This window comes from Zootermopsis nevadensis, unplaced genomic scaffold (genome assembly GCF_977971745.1).
Source record: "Zootermopsis nevadensis isolate Lab colony 2312 unplaced genomic scaffold, Znev_1.0 Znev_ptg000003l, whole genome shotgun sequence".
NCBI classification, from domain to species: Eukaryota; Metazoa; Arthropoda; class Insecta; order Blattodea; family Termopsidae; genus Zootermopsis; species Zootermopsis nevadensis.
This window is the reverse complement of record NW_028259135.1, coordinates 6455722-6467271: the sequence shown is the minus strand read 5'-3', so window position 1 is coordinate 6467271 and position 11550 is coordinate 6455722. Positions and strand designations below refer to the sequence as shown.

Genomic DNA, 11550 nt, shown 5'->3' with positions numbered 1-11550 from the left:
TATAGTTACTATGTTTAAATGTTGATAATCTGAGAATCCCAAGAATTAGTACACTAATAGTGGGAATGACAGAATATTTCAAGGGATATTTGGAAACTTCGCAGTATTTCATATTTTTATTTAGTTATTCCATCATTTCTAGTGGAACCCTAGTTGGGAAACATTGGTATAAAGAGACATGGAGGTACAGCTCCACATATATTCTTAATCTTAACACTAAATAGACATTTGATTACAGCTTTACATTTAAAGAAAATGTTGTTTACCCTTCTAACAAGAAGCTGGATGGGCCCCACAGCCAATCTGAACATGATATAAAGGAGAAAGTTCCTTCTCCCAACCTGTAGTCACAGAGCTCATGGCAACTTCAGAATACAAATGATAGTATTTAGTTTATCACCTCCAAACTACATAAATATTTCATCATGAAAATGTACACTGTAAAGGCCTTTTGAAGAAAGTGAACAACATTTTTATATCTGTGATTTCAGGTTCTCAATGTAATGAATATATTAAATGTGGTTAACAACATCTCTGAAATGTCAGAACCAAGAAGACGACAATCTTAATATTTCTGTTATATAACATAATCAATGACCAAGATACAATGTTTTTAAGTGCCTTGGTTTGGCTGCTATTCATTTGAAGGTACCAGTGTAGATTTGTTGTTTCAACACCTGCTGAATTTTGGTTCAAATTTTTCTATATACAAATCACAGTCTTCACATTTGCTAAAGCGTACGTTGAGAATGTGACAATTACCACATTTCCTCAATGCTTCTGAATCCACTGAATTCTGAATAAAGACAAGCAGTTACAAGTATTACATTCATGATACACAGTTTAACACTACCCTGCAAGTAAATGAGTTCAATTAATATTGTTATAACTTGGTAACTCATTTAGTGCAGTGATTAGGCTAAGGGTTTTCCAGGTAGGACACAGATTTTTTTGTAACTACCTTTTCCAGTCCAGTCAGGGCCCTTCCACTTTCCTGTCCAATGGGTGTCAGGAGCCAGGATACTGTTTCTGTCAACGGAAAAGTGATCCAAGCGTGAATCTGTTCACTTGTTCACTTACTTCCATCTAGTGCTGAGGTAAAAAACACATGCAGCTACAATTCCATTCTATCTTGTGTTTTCACTTGAATCTAATTTCTACATACTTTGCTCTACGCAATTATGCTAACGACAACATACATGTTCCATCCTTGTTAATTAAGCTTGATGGCCTAAAACAACAATTTGTGAAACTACTGCAATTGAGTAAAACACCTTGAATTAATTTTAATATCAATTATTATACTGCTTTGTTGTTGTCAGGCTAGTAACATACCTCATAATATTGAGCTTCTTGTGAAATTTAGAAGACAGTTACAGTGTTCATTGATACTAATATAACTTCTTTAAAACTATTAGTGTGTTAAAAATACATTTTTAAATGATCATATCTGATTTTAGAGTTTTAATGCTTGTACATATTAAATTACATAAAATGAAAAACTTTCTAATTGTAAGGATACTGTATCATCTACCACAAATTTCCACTGTCAAGGTTTAATGAAGTGTGGTATATATTTCTTCTGAAGCTCGACAGCTCTGTGATAACTCTCTATATCAAGACCATCCAATTTTCTGAAGAAAAAAACTCGTATCTGTGGTACTCCGGAGCAGATTTCCAGTTCACCATACACTTGAATATTTGTATCATGCTGTGGATATACATCCAGCAAGTGTAAATCTAATGCTATATTATATGGTCCACCTCGTTCATATATGCTAACAAGTGTCGAAGGAAGTATAACTGTACCCACAACTCTAACTTTAATATTGGCCCAATGTTTCAAACCTGTGACCTTTGAAAGTTCTTCTATAGCCATAGGCACATAGGGCTTGCTGAGGTAATTTCCAGACTGCATAACGATTATATATAGCAACTTAAATTCTGAAACAAATAAAGTTCTGTACTAAACAATTTACAAAATTAATATTGCGAAATACGGTTGCTGTGTTACAAATTTGATGTATCTGTCAACTGTGGTCTTCTAGGTTGTGAAACGGTGACACAACCTTAAATGAGTTTGTAACGATGATGCGCAAATCTTTCATACAAAATAAAGACAGAAATAAGCTTGCCTGATCCAAATGTCAAATTCTGTCACGAAAAAAGGGCCACTTGGGTCAAATAAAACCGCGCAATACTGAGAAGAGTACAAGTAAACTACGAAAATCAATCGACCTTCGTTCCCGCGCCCACATTCGATACAAGGTACGCGTGCTCTTATAGCAGATATTTTGAGAACGAAGTTCGAAAACGTCAAGTAACCATTGCCTGCTATAATCTGTGCCACTGCCAATACCTGAAATGCCAATATCCCAATTACAGAAGTGTTTATTTATTGTACCTTATTGTGGATGATATAAACACAAAATACGATGCAGATTAGTTCAAAATATGAGATAAAACATATATCCCAAACGTGTGCAGCAAATAAGCATAGTAACTTATGACAACTTCGGCTTTCTGGTGGAATTTTTGGTATTCATGGTATCTTTCGTAGTGACTCCAGTCCAATTAAACCGATATGCCTGCATATATCCGTGGTCGATATGTATGCCTGCTAAACACTGACACTGATTAAACGTTAAACCAAACCGTTGGTTCACACCAGACATTCCACAACGTGACTTGCTCCTGAAAGCCAAAACTGAACTCCAACCGCGAAAACCAAAAAACACAAAATAAAGAAAAAATATTTTTGTTGCTCCGCAACATTATGAACTATATACATATATATATATATGTGTGTGTGTGTGTGTGTGTGACTTTACCCAATGGTAAAGCAGCTTGAGTGAGATGCTGATCACTCTCTGTTAAAATTAATTTTAAAATTATGTTAGCACTGGTATATCTCTACCAAGTGCATGACCTTCCTAAAGACTGATGAATTGATGCAAAATATATTTAGGAGGAAAACAATGCAGATGACTCTCAATAGTATTTACCTTCATATATATCACATGAATCAATTACATTCTTATGACCACACGTCTTAAAAATATAATTTTTTCCCAACAAATACATAAACCTGCTTTATACCTATCTAAGAATGTGACAAGAATTTGGAGCTCTAAATTATGTTGTTGATTCTCTGAATGTAATCCAAGAACTGATTTCAGTACTTATTTAAAGCATAGTCTAATATTCTCTGAACTGGCACATATGAAGGATACTCACAGATAATGCAACTAGTTGAAGTTGCAAGACATTTCAGCCAGACTTCACCTTTACTAACTACAGAAAAAGAAATATATATGTATATTAAAAAATGTACACATAATATCCTAATACAATTAAAACATTACTACTAGTAGTTATTGCCTTCTTGACTTCATTTGTACGTGGTAGTGAATTTTAAATTTTAAAAATGTCTGATAAAATAACTTACAAATAGTGATGAGAAGAATAATAAGTCACACATTTATAGTTGAATAACATTTTGCAATTACACTATAAATACAAAAGTAACAGGAATTTATAAAACAAATGGTCATTTCCATGGCACATATCATGGATCTGTTAGTGAGCACTTAGTGCAACAATAGAGCACTTTATATGCATTTGAGAAGTATACATTTAAATAATGACCATTCTAACAAAGGTTCTTATGTTTTTCACCAAGCATTTTGTATTGTAGAGTAATACTACAATATTCGGACTTCCCAACTCATTACAAAAAACAACCTTCTAATTTCTTAGTCAGTTCTTTATAACATGTACAGCTGATAAAGCAGTGTAAAATAAATAGATAAAAAATATTTCACATGTCTGATAACTACAGCACTTTTCAGTATGCAATATGTTGTCATGTCTTAACTAATCTTACACTGTCAGCTGAGCTAATTTTATTCATCATCTTACCTTCCTTTAATACTGCTTTTGAAATGTCAATGAAATTGAGTGATCATTCATTCATTCATGTTTTTCCAAGGGATACATTGGTCACCAGCACCATCATAATCAGTTGTATGTGTCTCATAAGAAGTCTGAAAATTATTATTACATTACATGAGTAGCATTTTCTCCAAAGAAATCAAGAATATCCTTATTTTCATACACATACACAGAAAATCTAGGTAAGTTTAAGTTGTTATAGAGTATGGCTGTGACCACTGATTCCAAATACAGAAAATATTTAAAAGTTGCTCAACCTGCATACTTGCATGCAGCATTGCCACAGCTTAATTTTATGCATGGTCATATACATTGTTTGTTGAAAGAAGTTTGTACAGATAACATTTGAATACTATGAAGGTACTGATTTTAAAAAGTATGTGACTGTTGTGACAGTAGTTTCATAAAAATTACTAATTCAAAAATTATTAAAGATGAAATACAGACAACAACATGCATCACAATTTGTGGTATTTTTATTTTTGGAAACTAGTCTAATGAACGAAGGAAGTCACATTTGGGCGGCAGGTCTGCTACATGGTACTGATAAAATGGTCTGGCAAGTTATCATCAATGGACAGAAATGTTTAGGACACACGTTCCAAGTGGCATGATTTTCAGCTCCTTGCACCGTGACACGTTTCCATCTTCTGGTCTTGACTCATTCAATTATTACTTTACAACAGCTTTAGTCCCTGTCACTGCAAAATTTATTTATGGTAATGTTTAAACAACCTTCTATATTGTCAAATACAATTATTGCACTCACAACAGTAACTAACATTTTTAGACTTTCATCACGCTACCTTCAAAGATGACAAATAGCCTCACAGAATAATGCATACTATCTTTGTGTTTATGTATACCCCCTAACAACTTCTGAACCAATGGGCTTATTATTGTAGAAATAAGGTTATAATGATATCAAATGCTTTAAATTTTCATCTTGAATCATACCGACATAAAAGTCATTCAAATTTCGGAGCAACACTTTCAGATTTATACATAATCCTGGTAAAATACATGTAATGTTCCCTGCATACAAGTATTACAGACAGCAAGACTGTATATCTCCACACAAACTTAATTCCAGTACTTGAAGGTTAGATCTATGCTTGACCCCACAAAAAGAGTTCCTTTAGACTAGAGAGCCAGTTTAGAGATTCTAAAAAAATGTCCTACTGGGAATGTAACTACAGACATTAACACAAAGCACATTATGTTACCAACTGAAATTTCATTACTCTTGATACAAATTTGAAAAATATACAGCTTTTAAGGCCACTTACTTTTCAAAAGTAAACATTTAATGAATCATTGCAACTAAAATTATGAAGCTGGATATTACAAACATATCTATAAATAATATGTTAAATTTATATTTTTAGCATGTTATAAATACTAAAATGGGATCGGCCTGATGCTTTGAGTGTAGTTTTACAAAATGGTGGCTATCAGATGTTACTAGTTCAGGGTCTTGCCTGTGTAACTTGTTAACAAAATGTTTATTTTACTTCTAATAATTTAATTATTTTTGGAAAACAAAAATAATCCTTTATATTTTATTGCAACTTTATAAAAAGCTGTCTCATAAATGGTTCTAAAAGTCAATATCAGAATTACTTCTTGCCATAACAACGCATACTTGGTCACTGTAAACAAAAGAAGACTGGAAAGGTTCGATCCATACCAAAGTACACACAGTTTCCATATGCCTTCTTTGCACACTGGCATTCTGAATGCTCCTACCAGTTCCAAATAGCTAAGATGGCATTAATAATGTCTCTCCACACTTAGTTTCAGTCTTTCTGCTCTATTGTTTCATTTCTTTATCTGAAAGTTATTGCTGAGAGGTTCTTCTTGAGAAGAACATTATTTAAGTACAGATTTTGTGGGAAACAACCCCAGAAGTTCATACTGTCTCAACATTCATAAATTTATAGACATACAGAATTTGTAAGAGTATTAAAGATCTATCCTCACACTGAATTTCAAATCACTAGCTACAGTGGTTCATTATTTATTAGCCTACCATCAAAATGAACATTAATTACAGATTTCTTGCCACAATCCTGTTGTTATATTCTACAAAAAAGTACCTTAACATCATTTCAGTACCCTATATTAAGTGGCACTAGTGTTGCTCCCACCTTACAAGTTCATGCATCTGTCATGTTGACATTACTGATTGTAGGAAATTAGAATTAAGAAGTTTGGGGTGGCCACCAGTGGCATAATATTCATACAAAATTCCATAAAAATGCATAAAATGTTTCCTGAGTTGAAACGTGTGAAGAGACAGACATGAACAGCATTTCATGAGTTCCTTATGAGCACTGCATGAAGAACACAAAAGTCTCACTGAAAAAGCATACCAAATGTATAGGATGTCTACCATGTCACACAGAATACTTCATGAAGTATCTAGTTCAGCCTAAACAATTCCATAAGTGCCATGTGCTCATTCTAAGTATGGCCACATTGGATTTTAATTTGTTTCCAATGGCATACATTGGTAGATTATAGAAACATGTTTTAATTTCATAAAATACAACACAAAAATTTGTTAATAAATAAACCTACCTATATGGTGAGGGTATAAAGAACTATAAATTTAAAATTACACAATTTAGTGATCTATTTCTGTATATAATTTGTAGAAGACATATTTCAACTAAGTATAATCTGCCTGACAAAATCTCAAAGTTTCACAACACTGCAATGTTAGACAATTTATTTAGAATTTGTAGCTGTGTTTATTACCTATCTCCATGCAAAATTCCATGTGTTCATTTCCAGTGGGTGATTAGTTATTATCATACATCTAATTATAAAGATTTTACATGGCCACCCTGTTATTCTTTTACATTCTCAAAGTCTTGAACAAATTTTCTGATTACAAAGTTGTTTTTTAATTCTACAAAAAACAAAGTTATATAATTCTCATAGAACTTTTAAACACAAAATCAGGATTGTACACTAATGTTGTTCCCATACTGCAAGTTCACACAACTACCATACTGGTATTATTTACGGTGAGAAATTAAAAAGTACAATGTTCATACCAATTTTAATGAAAGTCTGATAATGAGTTCAAAAATTATTGGGGAGAGAGTAGGGTAGGACAAGCAAACAAACATTTTTTTATATAACAAGGAAAGCTGACTATGATGGAATAATGGCGGTTGAAAAAGCATCAACTTCTTAAGTTCATAGTTTTTTTAATTACTTGTCAAAAGACACCTCTTACCTACCTCCCTTTATAACACCTTTGTGCCAAAACCTTTCTTTCTAGTACAAATTAAACTCTGATGCCACAAGTATAGCATAATATCCCACATTTTGTTTTAAAAAAATGATTAAACATTACTTTATGAAGCATTATGTTAATTTTATGCAGCTAGCTCGCTGGCTTTATGCTTTCTTTCTCTTCTTATATCATACCTCCTCATCTGCCAGTTATTATGATTACACTAGTGTCAATTCCACACTCACAAAAATCAGCAATGTTGTCCCTGTATCTTGTTATTAATACAAGAACGGTTCAATAAGTAACTTACAAGGGTGTGTTACACTTCAAGGTGTATGCCCAGAAAAATGAGAACATGTAATCACGAGAGCACTGAGACATTTGTCTGAGGACATGCCACCTTCTCAATTAGCAAAGAAAAAATCAGGGCTCAATATTAGCACCCACCAATCAAAACCTTGGCTTCCACTTCCTCAGATGTATAAAGAGGTGCAAGGTCTGGGCTGTTAGATGGATCAAAAACACTCTTGGTTAAACATTCTTGGCGAAACCCAAAGTTGCACTGTGACACAGCCTGCACGGGATGGACATCTTTGCAAAGAATGATCGCTTTCTCTCTCAGAAAATAACAGAATTTCCTCCAGATGCCTTAATGCTGGGTAGTATTCGCTGAATTCACTACGTTCCATTGTCCAGAAACTCATGGATGAGAATGTCCTGCAAATCCCAAAATGGTTCAACATCTTCCTTCATGTTCCAAGTTCCTCAGCCATATCATCACTGACAATAAAACATGGGTTAATCACATCACCCGCACATCAAAGCCAGCACTGAAGGAGTAGACAGATATATATCCATGAAAAATATGCTCAAAAGCGTGCAGTCTGTGCAGAAGGCATTTTTGGTGATATTTTGGGACGCACAGGGCATTCTTGAATTCTGGACATTCAGGCAAAGTGAATGCAGATCACTACTGTATACCACTGTGACAACCGAAGGAAGCCATTCAGATGAAACACTCAAGCTAACTCACAGAGAAACTGATCCTTCTATGTGACAATGCCTACCCCAATTACCTGGTATCATAACACTACTTCTGGAGCGGTCTTAATGGTGATGTCTTACCCATCTACCATACAGCCCAGACCTTGTGCCCAACATGTCCTATTTCATCAGAGTACAGTTTAAGTAAATCCAGTGCAATTACAAGGTGAAAACCAATTTACACTGAACCCTGTCGAACTCAAACAGATGGTGGTGTATAACAACCACTATGCAGAAACAACAAATAAAAATGTGATACACTCTTTAAGGTTATGTATTGAATACCCTTCTTATATTAAATCTGATTTGAGCATCCATTTTATATTGTTCAAAACTTTTTTTTTATAAAGTACTTAAAATTACACTTAGAATTGAATTACTTAAAAATTAGAGCTTTCTTTAGACTGCCACTTCAATGTTTTTCAATATTCAAATTAAACTTGGGTTCTGAAAGTAGCACAGTGTCCACAGTTTGGCAGTGACTGATGTTAAAACACCTTAAATAGTTTTTCCATGAAACATCATTTGATGTCTATGCATTAATTTTACAGAAATTTTATACTGTCATACTTTATTTAAATAATACTGTAGCATTTCTCAGTTTAATTTTAATTTCTATATTCTATTTACATGAATATTTTATTGCTAAGACTATAAATGCCTTTATGTTAAAATTCACACCTTGAAGATCCAGCATAAGATTAACGGCAATGACACATTTTAAATTGAAACAAGAGCCCATAAATGGTAAGTTTAAGTTAAATTATGTTTAGCAGCTCCAAGCACAAAATACATTCTTTCAGATTTCGGTAAGGGAAGACCCAAATTCTGTGACAGGTTAGGTAATGTTTACCCAAGTTCCACACTTTTCTATACTGTGCAGAGCAGTAAACTGTAAAATACAACACTACAGTGATCAACATATGTCAGACATAAATATATTTCATGAGTGATGGAAAAGGCTAGGAAGTTATGCACTCAGTATTAAAGTACTGGATATGTTAAAAATATGTACATCAAATTATAAATATATTATATAAAGTTTGTGTATTATGTAGGATATTCTTAGAAGCACTGGCAATTATATGAACTGGTAATACAAGTGGTTGTAACTCTTTGCACCACAGAGTCTTTCACTTAGATCCCCCCCTAAACAAAAACTCAAAGCCGACCATTTTTGAGGATATAGCACCCTGCAAAATGGCAGCAACTGATTGATGTTTCAAAAATGTCTACTGTCAGGTACTAAGCACCTCTGAAATATTTCAACCAGATAAAATTGTGAAATATACCAGAAGACACTCACCTTTATACTTGCCACAGTAAGAATGCAAAACCTCATCACAAACTTTTCTTTCAATATACTGGGAAGAAACTGGTAACATCAACCAAATATATCAGCTATGTGAGAGTTACATGACAGCAAACACAGGCAACAACACATAACCTGTTTGACATCTCCAGATGATTTACTAATATACACATATATTGGTTGGTACAAAATTCATAACCTGCATTTCCACCTGGCACCATTTCCAATAATTATATAATAATATGAATTTAGAAATGTGTCTATACACACACTGTGAAGAAAGCTAGTTTGAATAAGATGCACTTTCAGATATAAAATAATTTATGGAAGTAATCTAAGTTCTGATTTTACCAAATATTACTTTATTGACAAACACAATTTGTAATTAGATGCATCATTAGCAGCTACCATGTCCAAAATAGTTGTCCTATGGACAAACAGAACAAATCACATACTGAAACATAAATACAATGCTCATCTATCCACACCATTTCAATACTAATACCTGAATATCAGGTATACCTCATGCAGCTTTCATTAAAAACAGAATAAATTAAACTTCTAAAACTCAAAGTACAAAATTACTGAATAGACATTGTTATGATTAATAATGTAAAATCTTAATTTAAAAGTATTCTTGATTGTCCATTCTATCACACCATGATCTCACTTAACAAATATAGGAGAAGAGTTTCTGGAAACTCTACTTCACTTGCATAGCAGTGACCTATAATTAAAGTTTCCTTTCCTTCTATATTCACTGGGACATTCTTGGTTTAATATTACATATTCCACATTACAATTCTTGCTAAATTTGTTTTCAGTCTTGTACTTTCTTTCCCTAGTGGCATTTTTTCTGTGGAAACTTGTGAATACGTGTTTATGTTTCATTATTTTGAGTGCTCTGAACCCATATTATACACTTTACTCTCTGCTTGCCTCCGACATTCTGAACTCAATGTTTTGGTTTGTTTATTCTGCGGACATCTTCTCTGAATAGTTGTATTTATGTATGTCGAATACTGGAATCTCTCCACTGAGTGTAGAATATAAAACTTTGGGAGTTCAATCCATTCACATATTCTGTCTTATTAATAATTTATTTTATTTTATATATGTAACAATGTACAAGTTCAAGTACAGAACCCTAGAATGCTACCACTAGGTCACTGAAGTGATCTAGTTGTGGTTAAGGCAATACGTCATCCTAAGACAGCAGAGAACAAACTCCTGAAATACTATGCATAATAAACCAGAAATTATGAGAAACATTGATAATCATGCTAAACATCCCTTAATTCCTAGAAATTTCAGTTGGTAACCCTACCTACATTTAATATGGACATAAAGAATAAGACATATCTAACAATTCTTGTCCACTTATAATATTGCATTCATCTTGAAACAAGACTAAATATAATTTCTGCCACAGTACAATAGTCGAGCTTTTTGTCTCTTGCCACCCACTAACAAGTTCCCTCCTGGAAGAAAAATTATTCCAATTGAACTCTTCAGCACTAACAATATACACTAATGACTGCTAACAGAAGTCTGGAACATTTTAACACTATTACACATAAATGAGAATAGATTGACAGGTCCATAAAAAAGATGGCAGCAACTGCAAAGAAGTTGTGCAGCAATACTGGTTTAAATACCATACTTCAGTACACTGTACACTACTTCATTTCAAAAATTCTATATTTACATTGTGTTTATGTACATCCACATACGCACACATGCAAGTCTATGCAGACTTACATCCTAGTAGGTGACACTAGCACATTGGTAGACAGACACACCATGTAATCAGGCACAACATTTGGTTCAAACTTAATCACCTATATTACCTATACAATTCTCTGTATCTGAGAAATCACCACTAAAAAGAGTGATTTAAAAGTTATAGAGACCCCGAAAAGCACCTATTTTATTTAGGGCCTGAAATGGCCATATTAAGGACACGATTTTTCAATAGCAGCATTCTATG

General features: G+C 33.4%; 1 long non-coding RNA gene across 4 annotated transcripts; it reads right to left on the bottom strand.

The window, feature by feature from the left end:
• Positions 1-97: 97 nt before the first annotated feature.
• LOC147874929 (uncharacterized) lies at positions 98-6520 on the bottom strand. 4 transcript variants are annotated; one of them, XR_015532857.1, is made up of 3 exons: positions 3006-6520; positions 1849-1944; positions 98-1092 (listed from the first exon to the last, which is right to left on the bottom strand). It is a non-coding gene; the product is annotated as an uncharacterized LOC147874929 (long non-coding RNA). The 4 variants fall into 4 exon arrangements; XR_015532855.1 differs by having other exon boundaries at positions 98-1029; XR_015532863.1 differs by lacking the exon at positions 3006-6520 and adding an exon at positions 2136-2393 and having other exon boundaries at positions 98-1029.
• Between the last annotated feature and the right edge of the window lie 5030 nt (positions 6521-11550).